A 15571-nucleotide genomic window follows, 5' to 3' on the forward strand; every position below is an offset into this window, starting at 1 on the left:
TAGGGTTTCCCTACTCAGTTGGTTGTGTAATTGATATAAGATGTGATTATGATTGATTGATTGGTATTTTATCATTCTGATTGAGATTGGTATTGTGATCGATTGTTGTGGGACCATTTTCGGGAGATGGTTCCAACCTAGACCTGGCAAAAGCAACCCGACCCGAAAAGACTGAACCGAGACCCGAAGTGACCCGAACTACATCACCGGAGTTTGACCCGAAAACCCGAATTGACCCGACCCGACCCGAACATGACCCGAGCTTTCTTGACCCGTAGCTGACCCGACCCGAAAATGACCCGATCCGAAACCATCAAACCCGAAAATGACCCGACAAAATGTGACTCTAATTGAAACGAAAAGACTTGAAATGGCTATTTCTCTATTATTCATTGACCCGAAAATAACCCGACCCGCTTCACCCGAAATAGATCTGACCAACAAACCCGAAACCCGAAATGACCCATCCCGACCCGAATTAACCCGAAATCAATGAGAGACCTGAACTGACCCGACCCGAATTGGCCCGACCCGAACCCGACCCGTTGACCTATTTTGCCAGGTCTAAATCCAACCCCATGTTCGCCTCTTGTAGTCTTGTGGCTCCCGTCACAAGGGGATGTGCACATTAATGATCTGGGTTCGTTCGTTGCGATAAGCGGGGTTTAGGTGGGCAAGGCTGCGGTCCCCCACTGGCGGCGAGGGTTACCTGGTTCGATGGGTAACCTGGCAGGGCTACACACTTGGTGTAACACCCTCATTTATTTAGGAGTCTTTAGCAAGACATTCCCAAATAAATAGGACTGTTACCATCTCGGTTGCCCGAGATAGTGAATAACAAAGTTCAACAAACCAAAGTACTTTAGATTAATATTTAGCGAATACAAAATTAATTACAATTTAACTCAAACTAAATAAATGTAATATAAAATTCATTACAACTCGCAGCAGAAATTAAATAAACTGAAATATTTAAACTATGTGATCTAGACTTCTACGTAGGCTGGCCGAATCCTCACGCATCCCCATCAGCTCCCAAGTCAGCTAACTCAAGTACCTGTCAGTCAATCTGCTCCCCAATAATTGGTTCATCGCAAGTGTTTAACGAATACACGGTCAACCCAACGGTTGAGTAAGGATAAATGTTAACAACAATAATTAACAATAGATAATCCAATTTGTGGACATGGGCCACCCGCGGCGCGCGCGAAAGCGCTTGAATAAGCGTGCATTTGTGGAGTCGCCACCAATTTTTATGGAAAATTGGAACCGTTCGAATACCTCGTGCCATGTCAAGACACAAAGTACTGACATGAACACTAAGAACTCGTTATCCTTAGCATTCTATGTCTAGAATGACTCTCGTGGATGCCAATGAACACGGATGTTCACAGAGATCTGGAGTAAGGGGTGAGGGTACGTATTAGGAAGTCCTTTTACTGAACACCTAATCTCGCCCGCCTCGATAGCGGCCTCTACTAATGATTAGGGAACTCGTTCATAGTTGATATGTCGTCGATTATATGCATGCAATGCAACAAACAATAGATTAATCCTAGCATGTGAATTAAACTAAGTCGGTGAACAAACAATTTAGCAAACAATTGGGTCAAAGTAAATGTTAGATTAATTACATGTGAAAAACAAGTAAATAAACCATACAAGATAATAAGAAATATTACAAAGGAATAAGAAATAAATTACAATGGATTTGAATTTGCATCATAAACATGCCCAAAAGTGTTTTAGAAATAATAGAAAATAAAAGGATAAATGAAATAAGAAAAATAGGAAAATAGGAAAAATAAGGAAGTTGGAAATTGATTTAAATAAGGAAATTAAAAGAAAATGGGAAATAAAATAAATTAGAAAAAAAAAAAAAAATGAAATAGAAAATATGTCGGATTATGGAAAATATGTCGAATTATGGCGATAATAAGAATAATAGTTGATTAAAATCGTAATTAGAAACCCTACGTCAAAGCGAGAAGAGTTCAGAGGCAGAAGCCAACTCAGAACAGGCGCATCATCTGCTGCGTCCTCTGGAAGAGGCGCAACACTTCATGCGTCTGTTCTTGAGCTGGGTTCTGACTGTGAAAATCAGACCCGCGGGTTAGTTATTGTTCTTTGGTTGATTTACACTGATTATTGATGTACGACTCGAATATAAGTGATTTTGTCAGATTACATATGCTAAAGGTCATCATAAGTCAGATTAAAACGAATTATCATAATGAATTAAAGACTACGACGGTTTACGATGTCGGATTTACAAAGATTGAAACTTTAGATTTGAAAATGGAATTAAAGTTATAAAACTGGAAAATAAAGAAAATTATGTACAAAAGACGAATTCAAACGACTCGATAAGGAGAAATCGAATCCTTTAAATCCGGATTTGAATAAGATGTTGAAAACCCGCAAATATTGAATTATAGGGGATTTAAGCCGTAAAAGGTTGAAAAAGAATAAAAAAACTAATTTGAGAATTACTAGATGAAATAAGAGAAAAAGGACGAAGAAAGAAAATATAAGGCGAAAGGAGCAAAACCCGAGGAAGAAGAAGAAGTGTAACAACTGAAAGCAGCCCCTGGAAGAGGCGCAGCAGATGCTGCGGCCTTTCCAAGAGGCGCATCAGTTGATGCGATTCTTCCCCGCGTTAGATCTCTGTTGTTTCCGTCAAAAGGTTTTAAAAGGTAGTTTTAAAGGACGGTTTTGAGCATACTTATGATATAAATCCGTACATTAATTACAATAAAATAAAATACATTAAATAAAATTAGGATTTTACACCCTCAGACTTACATTTTAGCGTCGCGAGATTTAACTAAATCGGTTTTTAGTGGTAACTCGACTCGATCTATGCAAATATGAAAGAGCCCTTGAAAAAAGAATTAAAAAGATTGATTAATTGATTGTGTAGTGGTCAAATTGGTCGGTCATACAAACGTGACTGGTACTCAGAATGATCTGAGCTTACGTGGTCGATTGATCAAGCACATAGGCGTCGAAAAGCTTAAAGCAAGGTCTTAGAATGCAAAGGGAGAAGAGAAGGGCGGACACTCGCGTGAAAAATATGTGAGGCGAAGGCCTCTATTTATACTAATCACACGGAGGAATTATGGTAAGGGTAGAATTTGGAAAGGAATAAGAAAGAAAGATCCGAAAACAACCGACTTAGTTGAAACAAGGAAACTTGGACGAAAAGAAAGCCTTGAGAAAAGGCGCAGCAGGTGCTGCGTCCCTTGGAAGAGGCGCAGTACTTACTGCGTCCTTTCTCGGGTAGTTTCCTTCTGCGCGAGAAAACGCGTTTGACAGCCTGTCGTATTTTAGGCACAACTTTCTCTACAAGACTCAGATTAAGGTGATTTCTGTGGCGTTGGAAAGCTAAGAGAAAGATCTAGAACTTTCTGTGAAATAGACCAGACCCAAAAAAGTCGTTATTACCTCGTAAAACAGGTCTAAAGGTTGGGTCGTCATTTTAGCTAAATGAAATACACATTTTGTAATGTAAACTTTAAGGGTGTGTTTGGATAGCAAAAGTTGAGGGAAAGGAAGGGGAGGGGGAAGGAGGGAAGGGAAAGGGAGAGAAGGGGAGGGGAGGGGGAATAGAGTGTGGTTGTTTGGATACAATTTCCCTCCAAATCTTGCCTATTGTGTAGAGATTTTGATTAGACTTGTTGGAAGGAAATTGGATACCTCCAAATCTCTCCACCTCCATTTCCCTCCACCTCCATTTGCTATTCAAATAAGGGATTTTAAATTCCCTACTCTCCCTCCCTTTCTTTTCCCTTCAAATCCCTCAATCCAAACACACCCTAAGTTTAGGCCAAAGAAGTGACATGAGACTCAAAATGAGATATACTCATAACACTTTATGACATCCTAACCTTAGGTAGACAAGCACATTGCTTTTTGACTCGGGATTTGACGTTTTTATGAAAATGAAGCGGTTTTTGATCCGGACTCCAAATGAACTCTAATTACTATCAAAATGACCGTAATGACACCTAGAAGACAACCAAGAGGTAGACACAAGTGTATGAGTTACCTTTTATTAACCGATTTACGAAACGTCATAAAATCGCGACATATGCTAAACATGCGGTCCAATCATCACTGGGTGTTTGACAGGAGGTGCAGAAACGAGGTGTCTACACAATTTAATACACATGGCACTACTCCCTTAACAACGTGCTCCATCTCATATGGCACACATCCCTTAACAACGTGTTCATATCACCATGGTACCTCTCCCTTAACAACGTACCGCCTTTCCTCTACAATGGTACCCGTCCCTCAACAACGTACATATTACAGTTCATCTTGGAGTATGACTCCCTTAACAACGTACATCTGACCACAACACCTCCTATCACAATTCCACATTCAAACGAACAATCAACAATAGTAATTAATCGCATCTCATCATAATTCCACATCCACAATATTAATAATACATCCACAATATTAATAATAACAAAAAGCGCAATATAATTTCTCCCCTTCCAACAATTACAACAATATCAACATGTAAACAATTCATCTCAATATAACATTCACAATATCTTACAATAACATACACGGAACACATATGAAAGTTGAGTAGGTTTTATCCCTACCTGGCAAGCAAATCCAATTAAGCAATCCAATTAAATAGCAAATCCCAAATAGTAATGCTTTTGAACAATTCTGTCACCTAAATTAACAATAACATTTACAAATACTAATTGTTCTAATTATACTTAATAATTAATTAACATAAACTAATTAAATTTCCAACTCAACCCAAGACACACCCCAAGCACGGACACTCGTGTTCGAACCCCACAACTCACAACCCTCACTCACAACACACCCCTACAACACGAGCCCAAACACACGCCACCCGGCACTACTAGTCACCAACCAACAGCCTCACCGAGAGCTCCCACCGTTGTCAACTTAGACCTGGTCCAGACACACACCCTAACCACCACCTATGGCCACCAAGGCTAGCCCTAGCATCCCCCTTCAAACCACACCCCAACAACTCACCCATATGACACCACCACGCAATCACTACCAACACCTCTGGCGGTCACCACTGTGGTCTCCCTTGACCCATGATGGTCCCACCAATAGCACCACCCTTCTAGGGTCACGACTTAGCTGAGCTTTTGGGTCCAATTACATCCCCTAATACATACACCACACGCCCTACCCAACTCTACACCCCAGCCAACCACCACGCAAGGCACCCCCTTTAACCACCTACGACCACCCATGGTGGTCGACTCACCACCACGGACCAACCCCTAACCCAGGTCAAGTCTGATCAGTCAAGCGACAAAAGGGTTTAATCCCATGTGTTCCCTCATAACCCCTTTGACTGCCACCCTACAATCCCCACGAAAACCCTCGGTCAAACCACCACACCTGGTCGGTCAACGGTAGTCACGGTCTGGTCAAGGGTGGGTCACATGGTAGTCTCGGTCAAGGTCAAGGTCGAGGCATTGGGTGGTCAATGGTTCACAATATAAGTCAAGTTAAATACGAGATGAATTAATTATAAGACGGTTTTATAAAAACTTACTTGAAACAATTGTGAATACTAGAAATCTGATTTTTCCTCTTTGAATACTCCTTCTCTTATTTGTGAATTATAAGGGTGAGTGATGATGCATATATAGTGGTCCAAGGGATACAATTCGGAAAGTATTAGGAAACTACCAATTCTATTATATTATTATTATATATTATACTAATCTTACCATAAGTAGGATTACCATATACTACCATTATTAATATTACCAATTTACAAAATATTATCATAATATTATTATTATTATTATTGTTATTATTATTATTATTATTATTATTATTATTATTATTATTATTATTATTATTATTATTATTATTATTATTATTATTATTATTATTATTATTATTATTATTATTATTATTATTATTATTATTATTATTATTATTATTATTATTATTATTATTATTATTATTATTATTATTATTATTATTATTATTATTATTATTATTATTATTATTATTATTATTATTATTATTATTACTATTACCGTAAACTTATAGATAAAATACAATTTTAAGAAATAAGAAACAAGAAATCATAAATATATTTTATAAAACAACTATGAAAATGAAACTATATTTATTAAATAGCTTTATAGAATATCTTTATAACAACTATACTTATCAAAATACTTTTATAAAATACCACTGACTAACCATGACCTTAAAATACGGGGTATTACAGTTTTCCCTCCTTAAATAGAACTTCGTCCCCGAAGTTCAACCACACTACCCAAACATTAACTTCATACATTCTACTAGAAATGCTATCATCACAACTTATACTATAAAGACAATCGCGCATGTATACTACATAAAGCATAGATAAACAATCGTATAAAACCACATAAGAAAAGTTATAATAACTCAAAAACATTTGTAGTATCACATTTTACCCTCCTAAGAACAAACTTCGTCTCGAAGTTTCACAATAGTAAATACTTTGTCAAAAATGCAACACGTATCATAAACGCTCATTCAGTACGAATCCTTCAAATTCACCAAATATGATAGATCAACTGACATAACGACTAAGCTTCTTGGATTTTTTTACAAAGAATAATTGGGTAACACGCTCATTTAAACATATTTACTATTATCATATAAACATTCATGTTAACAAGATTACCAACTAAAAACTTCTATTCTTACCTCATGTCAAGGCATATATCTAATGATCATTTTATTAACATCATGTGAGAACATCATAGAATCACATTAACAAGGTTCAAGAAATGATAAAACAATCTATTTAAAACTTTGGCATAATACTTTCATTTTCAAGGATAAGAAAAATATGTTGCAACTTTCAAAAATCATTATTAAATAATCGCTTAACTATTCTTCGAGTATTTATACTTTTAGAAAATAGAGAGAGTCAACAAACCATGAGAGAAAGAATCAAGTCCAAAGCTCATAAGATCAATTTATAACGAATTTTACAACTTGTTTGGTCCAAACAGAAATTTAACAGCAGCTTGTCAGAAACTTGGGTCAACTTGCAAAAATCACCATTAAATATAGAGACATCAAGATTTAACGTAGTTTATCAATTTGAAAATGTGTTCGAATCTTGTAAACAGTGGAGTTGGAATCATATATAAACGATAAGTACATTTTTTAATGGCAAATTTTACAAAAACATGGGTCGAAAACATGACTGTATAGGAACATTCTGACCACTAAAACATTTATTAATCTTAAACCTCAAATCATGTAAACACGAAACTAGCGGCATATGAAAGCTAACACACAAAGCTATCGCACAAAAAAAATTTCGTCTATAGACGATAAACAGGCAAGAAACGGTAGTTGAAACAAATAAGGGTAAAATCTAAGAAATTAATCAAGCTTATATTCTTCACAATAACGTAATTATATAACATATCGACTTAATATTTATACTCTAGAAATTATTTTAGAAATTATTATCACATTCTACGCTCCTTAAAATTAAGGTTATGTCCGTATAAACTTGATCATCAATGAAGAAATTACACCGCGTATTGACTTAATAAAATTCTTAAATCTTAAAAGAAAATCTAGATATCTTTACATGGTTCAGGGATAACAGTTTCCGCATATCACTAGACATGATACTACTATTACATCCGACATACAACATCCAATCAAGTAATAACCAATTAATCTGAAAACATTCTCATCCTCACGAATTACATTTAGCAATCAACGATTTCCATCAAATACTTCCAATTTATCACAAGTATACGGTCAAAGCTAATTCACCCATCACAATACTTACCTCAGCCTCATCCTGTAACAAGGATAGAAAAATTTCAAACTTAAAAGCATTCCTAGACCCATATTGAGTCCAATTCTGTTTAATTACCCATCTCTCGTTATCCTTTCTCAAAGTGTCCGGTTCAAAACTGAGAGGGCCATGGTAGAATTAAGGCTAGCTTCTTAACCGCACTAAGAGGGACACCTAACATTTTCTACCCGGGGTTCATTTTATTAGACACATCCTACATTCATTATTGTTCAATTGTTTAGGCCTGAGGATTGTTTTGCTCTTATACCACTTTGTAACACCCCCATTTATTTAGGAGTCTTTAGCAATACATTCCCAAATAAATAGGACTGTTACCATCTCGGTTGCCCGAGATAGTGAATAACAAAGTTCAACAAACCAAAGTACTTTAGATTAATATTTAGCGAATAAAAAATTAATTACAATTTAACCCAAACTAAATAAACTTAATATAAAATTAATTACAACTCGCAGTGGAAATTAAATAAACTGAAATATTTAAACTATGTGATCTAGACTTCTAGGTAGGCTGGCCAAATCCTCACGCATCCCATGAGCTCCCAAGTCAGCTAATCCAAGTACCTGTTAGTCAATCTGCTCCCTAATAATTGGTTCATCGCAGGTGTTTAACGAATACACGATCAACCCAACGGTTGAGTAGGGATAAATGTTAACAACAATAATTAACAAGAGATAATCCAATTTAATACACATGGCACTACTCCCTTAACAACGTGCTCCATCTCATATGGCACACCTACCTTAACAACGTGCTCATATCACCATGGTACCTCTCCCTTAACAACATACCGCCTTTCCTCTACAATAGTACCTCTCCCTCAACAACGTACATATTACAGTTCATCTCGGAGTACAACTCCCTTAACAACGTACATCTGACCACAACACCTCCCATCACAATTCCACATTCATACGAACAATCAACAATAGTAATTAATCGCATCTCATCATAATTCCACATTCACAATATTAATAATACATCCACAATATTAATAATAACAACAAAGCGCAATATAATTTCTCCCCTTCCAACAATTACAACAATATCAATATGTAAACAATTCATCTCAATATAACATTCACAATATCATACAATAACATACATGGAACACATATGAAAGTTGAGTAGGATTTATCCCCACATGGCAAGCAAAATCCAATTAAGCAATCCAATTAAATAACAAATCCCAAATAGTAATGCTTTTCAACACTTCCGTCACCTAAATTAACAATAACATTTACAAATACTAATTATTCTAATTATACTTAATAATTAATTAACATAAACTAATTAAATTCCCGACTCAACCCAAGATACACCCCAAGCACATACTGTTGGAGTATGTGTCCTCAACAATAGTGCGATCACATTATTAAAACTCATAATAAGAATACGTAAAAGGGATGATTCATTTAAATAAATCAACTGATCAATATTAATCGGTAATGATTGGCTGACTAGATTTTGACATTACTGTCGTTTGACGGTGGTGGTCAGTTGATCCCTTGAGGTCACACCTAAAGGATGAAACCCAAATAGATAATTAATTAATTGTATTTGATACAGATTAATTAATCCTTCTTTATGTGAGTTGAATTGTATATCTTATTGTAATATGATTTAATAAGATTTAATTTAGTAATTAAATGTCGAGTTACTAAATTAATTGAGGTTTTATAAATATTTTGAGGTAGAGGTAATAAGTTATTTATATTTACAAGGAGTTGTAAATTTAACTAACTAGTAATTATGGGACCCGTTATATATTGATATAATTGTAGTATACTACTTAAGTGTTGGGAGTATATTATAAGATTAATTATAATATTTAATTGTTAAATGATTATATTAATAATTAATTATTTAAGATAGTTGATCACATGACTTATAAGCATTTGTGGGACAAATGTGAAAAATAAAAATGGACTATAGTGGCACATGATGGCCGACCATATGGAGTATATTATACTCTTTTGGTTTGTCCAAATTTTAGACAAGATCATGTGATATTGTCACGTGATGACATCTTATTTTGTCAGCATAATCATTTCATTCACTACTACACTCTACTCTTTTTGCATGTGAATAATTTAATAGACAAAAATACTCCACTTGTGTGGGGGTGTGCCGTGAAGATGCTCATGTAGGAGCTTCATTGTGCTTGTTTTTTTACTACTCCTTTTTGGATGATTATTCTCTACATACAAAAACCTCTAAAATACACCAACTCTCAATATACTCATATTCATCTACATATTACTAGTGTAGTAATGTATGTAATATTAGAGTAAAAACTAGGGAATATTTCTACTTAATATCTAGTTAATATTAGTAGAGATTTTGGGTTAGTCTTGGTGCAATTAAGAGGAGGTTCTCATAATATTAGGACAAGGAGGATCATCCATTTATTTTGATCTCAAGAACAAGTAAGAAAGCTGTTCTTACTTGTGCCCTTAAAACCGTTTTGAATAATGTAAGGAACATTTTCTTTACCTTTCTATTAATAATTTGTTATGCATGCATAAGATCAACATCTAATTAAAAGGGTTATTTAGATCTAAAATTAAATGAGTTTAATTAGAGGGTATAGTATCCTTTCAAGTGGTATCAGAGCAAATGGTTGTTGATGCATAATCGGTTTGGTTTTTCCGAGTTATTTGTAACTTAATTAAAACTAAAATTTGTGATTTATGAAGATAAAGTCACGAAAATTTTTGCATGTTATATATTCTGGTCCTAAAATGAATTTAGGTCATTTTGATGATTTATGGTATTTTTTAGCTCATTTTAATGATTTTTAGTAATCTTATTACATTTTATTGATTAAAATGGTGTTTAAAATGCTAAAAATAGTTAAACTTTGTCTCTGACCTTGAATTTTTTATATGACCTCACACGGATATTTTACTTATTGTATGTAAAATTTCGTATAAATTTGATTTATTTTGCATGATTTATAATTTTTATGAGATAAAAATGACATTAATGGAGGTAAAATGGTTAAAATTAGTTAAACTTCGAAACAGGCCATGAAACTTTTGTATGTTGTCACATGCATGGTTTACTCACTGTGTGTAAAATTTGAGATAACCACGATTCATTTTGCATGAATTATGAATTTTTTAGTGTAAAAATGGCATAAATAGTGACTATTTTAGAAAAAATAGCTAAAATGAAATACATGGCATGAGAAAATTATTTTAGGTTTCATAATTATCCCACATATCAGATCTAAAGTTGGAATATTGATTAGATTAATTTTCATATGCTTTAGATGTTTTATTTTATAAAACCGATTAATTGCAACTATATTATCTCGAAATAAAATTAGAGTGGAGTCACTTGGACTAAAATTAGATTTTAGTAATATTTTGTGATTTTAATAAGTTAAAAATTGCGAATATCCATAAAACCGGACTATATTTTCAATATAAATTAAATAGGGCGATTTGGCACATAATTTGGCATGTTATTTACATATTATAATGCTGCATAATTCATTGATGAATGTCATATTTTATTTATATAATTTTGGAATTATGTAATTTAATCTTAGTATGGCCTTAGTTTTTTAATTGGTATTACCCGTAATGAAAAGAAATATCGATTTGGTTGTAATTTTAATGTGATTTCGCATCACCGTTTTGTACTTTAATAGATTTAAATTTTTATTACAAATGTATAATAGGAATAACTATGTATTTTTATTATTATTTTGTAATTCCGGAGATTCCTAAACACGGAGCCATTCGGAAAGGAGTTCCGATCAAGACGGTGTTTCCTTGGGAGGCGTGTCACTTGAAGTTCAAGGGACCAATGAAGTTGGTTTCCGAATTAGTAATAGAACATTAGATTTTCTATTTTAGGAAGGCCATACTAGGAAATTTATTTATTGCTTTGCATTTTTCTTTATATGTTACATGCATTGCCAAATCGACATTAACATCACATGCATTTTTATATATATCGTCTTTTCGACCGTGTCGATTATAATTATCGTTAGTTCACTAATATAGTTCACATAAAAGGTGATAGATAATAAATCGACAAGACCTCTCACATATTTAAAATTGAGATTAGCCTTTCCAAATATTAGGACCCATGAATCCCTTTGACATTTAGGGTAGATTCCGTTCCCGGGAGTACTTTCATTTTTCATTGGGTAAGTGGGGTAATAATAAGTTATTACACGCGAAATTTGGTTGGTCTCAACGTGTAACACCCCCATTTACCAAGGAGCCTTAGCAAGACCTTCCTTAGCATATAAAGGCGTTACCATCTTGGTTGCCCGAGGAAAGCAATCATCAAAAGTCGATAAAAGAACATTTACAGTTTATTACAAGTGATTAAACCAAAACTACTGATACAAAAGATACAACTCAACATCCCTATGTGAACTATCCTTGACGTAACTCGTGAAAGACCCATCCCTGCCAAGACTCCAGCTAGCTTCCAAGACATCACCTGTAAGACTGACTGCTCACCATAAGGGATCACGGTAGACACAACAGAAACAGACAAGAAGACAAACCACACAAGGTCAGTAACTGAAGGAAGACACAACAACAACAACCAACACACTACAGACACAACCAAGCACACACACAAGCCACAACCACTCCAACCAATCACCGTCACCGACTCTCCACTAGACCAGCCCTGCTAGTGGGGACCGCAGCCGTATCCACCAAATCCCCGCTCATCATACCGAGCGATAAACCCATGACCATTAATGTGCACATCCCCTCCTGTGGCAGGTTCCACAGAGGGCGAATCAAGGGCGTGAAGCCACTCCCGCAAGTGACTCCACTCAGCCAGGGATGCGCCCCGAATATCACAGACAGTTATACAACAACAATCAACAATATAAACCAACAACCGTCACAATCACCAGCAACCAATATCACAATCAATCCAATCATACCGACGCCACAAACAACACAACAAACGACACACTAGACAACCGACAGAAACTGAGTAGGCGAACCTACCTTTAGCCAACCGCAGCGATTCCACGATCAATCACACGACATAAACCAAGCAAGAAATACACCTATACAAACAATAACCCATCATAACCACTACAACCCTAACTGAAAATGACAACGACAATGATGAAGATGACATACCTACGCATAGCATACCGGCATCAAGACCGCTACCCGACTCAAGCAACCCATCCCTACGGCCTAAGTATCCTCAAAGGCTTCCATGGGAGGAACTAGGGTGAAGGGAATAAGGAGAGACGATTTTTAGGTTTTTAGGAAGAGGGGGAAATGATTTGCGATTTTACCAAAACACGATTATAAATCCCCGCTGAAAAGACGCTACTCGATCGAGTAACTAACTTACTCGATCGAGTGGCCTCTACTCAATCGAGCCTCAAGGCTACTCGATCGAGTGGCCTCGACTAGATCGAGTACTGCACACCCAAAGCTTGCTACGTCACAAGTCATCGCTCGTAAGGTTTCCTTAAAGACTAATACATGTCACTAAGGTCGGTCAACGTCAGTCAACGGGTCCCTAAAAGGACGGATATTACAGTCATTCCCCCTTAAAAAGAACTTCGTCCCCGAAGTTCGGCTCATCCTCTCTTGAACCGCATGACAAAGAACTAAAGTCAACACCACCGTTTACCCGACACAGGTCAACAAAACTGTTTAGAAATATTATCTCACTACGTATGTCTATCAAACATCATCATCGTCAACCACCTAACACACGTCACACCCTCAAACCTCAACAACTACTAACTTCCTTTTGAGCTACAGCACACATATCATACACCAATACGATCAACTCGACTATCACTTATACGACTACATCGAATTACTCAAACAGGTACCAACACGATTGCAAGACTATACATTCATTCATCACCGGGCAATAATTACCACTTACCAAAACACACAACCCCACTGATTTGTCACCAGTTCACCACGACACATGTTTCATTATACTCAATTACCCTGACCTTACAACACGATTCCGCTAAAATCATTAAAGTTTCAAGGCATCCCTTTAAAATATCACCAAAACAAAGTATACAACTTGCTATACCATTCGACAATTGTTATAAATCCTTACTCAGATGTACTACAACCACTATGGAGCTACCAAAACATACATATGACACTATAAAACACATATATGAAACTATTGAAGCAATTATTCACATACTTAAAAATACCACAAAATACCGTAACATTGCTATCATTACATCATTTTTCTTTTGCGACATTACTCTTCCCCTCTTAAAAAGAACTTCGTCCCCGAAGTTCACCATCAAAGAACTTCCCTGTCCCTCAGACCGACACAAACAACACTACTTTGACATTACTCACAACCATAAACAACATTAATTCACACAAATACTACCTACTAAAGGACATTACGTGATTACAACTCACACGAAAGTAGATCATTGAAATTACGTACTACATCACGGTTTTGTACATTGTGACAAATTAGCAGCAACCCAATAATTATATATTATACAACCATACTGAACAAGTGAGAATATTATAAACATAGGATTCGATTAAACCACGACAGATGGTACCCGCATGAAGATTATAAGTTGATACAAATACCACTAAAACCGCATGAAGTAATCAAAGTCCCTATCCGACACATGACAAAAACAACACTTTCTTGACATTACTTAACCGCGACTTACAAGATATAGATATATATATATACAAATATGAACTCAAACAACATCACTTGCACACTAATTTCCTGCAACAATGTGTCTCATCGTTTTGACACACCTATCTGGTATAAAACTTCACTCATACTCAACCACAAGTTAATATAAGGCTAACGGTGAAGCTAAAACATGTTACTAAATGCCAACAACCATGACCAATATAAAAACATTTAAAAATATGAAGATTCAAATGATTTAAACATCGAATTGTGCCTGTAACAGTGACACTCGATCGAGTTGGTCAGACACTCGATCGAGTTGGCTCTACTCGATCGAGTCCATAAGCTACTCGATCGAGTAGCCCGAGATCAGAATACCCTTCCAAATGACACACCTGCAACTACTCGATCGAGTGAGGGGCACTCGATCGAGTTGCCACAAGTCAAAAAGTGTCCAGAACTCCAAACACAAGATATAAAATCACATAAATACGAGTCAGGATGCTAACCCGACCCACAAATCCTGTCAAACGAGTCCAGAAGTACGCAAGTACGGCCTTATGGCCACCGATACAAACCAAGTTCGAAAAAGTATCAACCAAAACAAAGTAATATCCATCATAAACTACAAACATAAAAGAAGGAAATAGAGTATCATCACTCATGCTGCTGCTCATCCATCACTGCATCCTCATCACCACCACCAGAAGTGCCTGCTCCCGACGCGCCAAGACCCGCATCACCTCCAGCTCCAGCATCTGCTCCCGTGTGCCAAGGGGTCAAACAGCCATAGGGGTACGACTGAGGCTCTCCCCAGGTAGACATATCCACACCATAAGAGTGGAAAACCCCACTGCTGTCCCCGACTCCTCTCCACCATACCGACTGAGGTCCCGTGGTCCCATGCCCCTGAACATAAGCCATCTCATGCAGGTTCCTGAGTGTCAGGGTAGAAGACACTCTCTCTGAAAGGTAGCTCTCACGCACCTCTGGGCTATCAAAAGAAGGGTAGCCACGGAACTGGTATTGTGGCGGCACTGGCT

Source organism: Silene latifolia, chromosome 9 (genome assembly GCF_048544455.1).
Source record: "Silene latifolia isolate original U9 population chromosome 9, ASM4854445v1, whole genome shotgun sequence".
NCBI classification, from domain to species: domain Eukaryota; kingdom Viridiplantae; phylum Streptophyta; class Magnoliopsida; order Caryophyllales; family Caryophyllaceae; genus Silene; species Silene latifolia.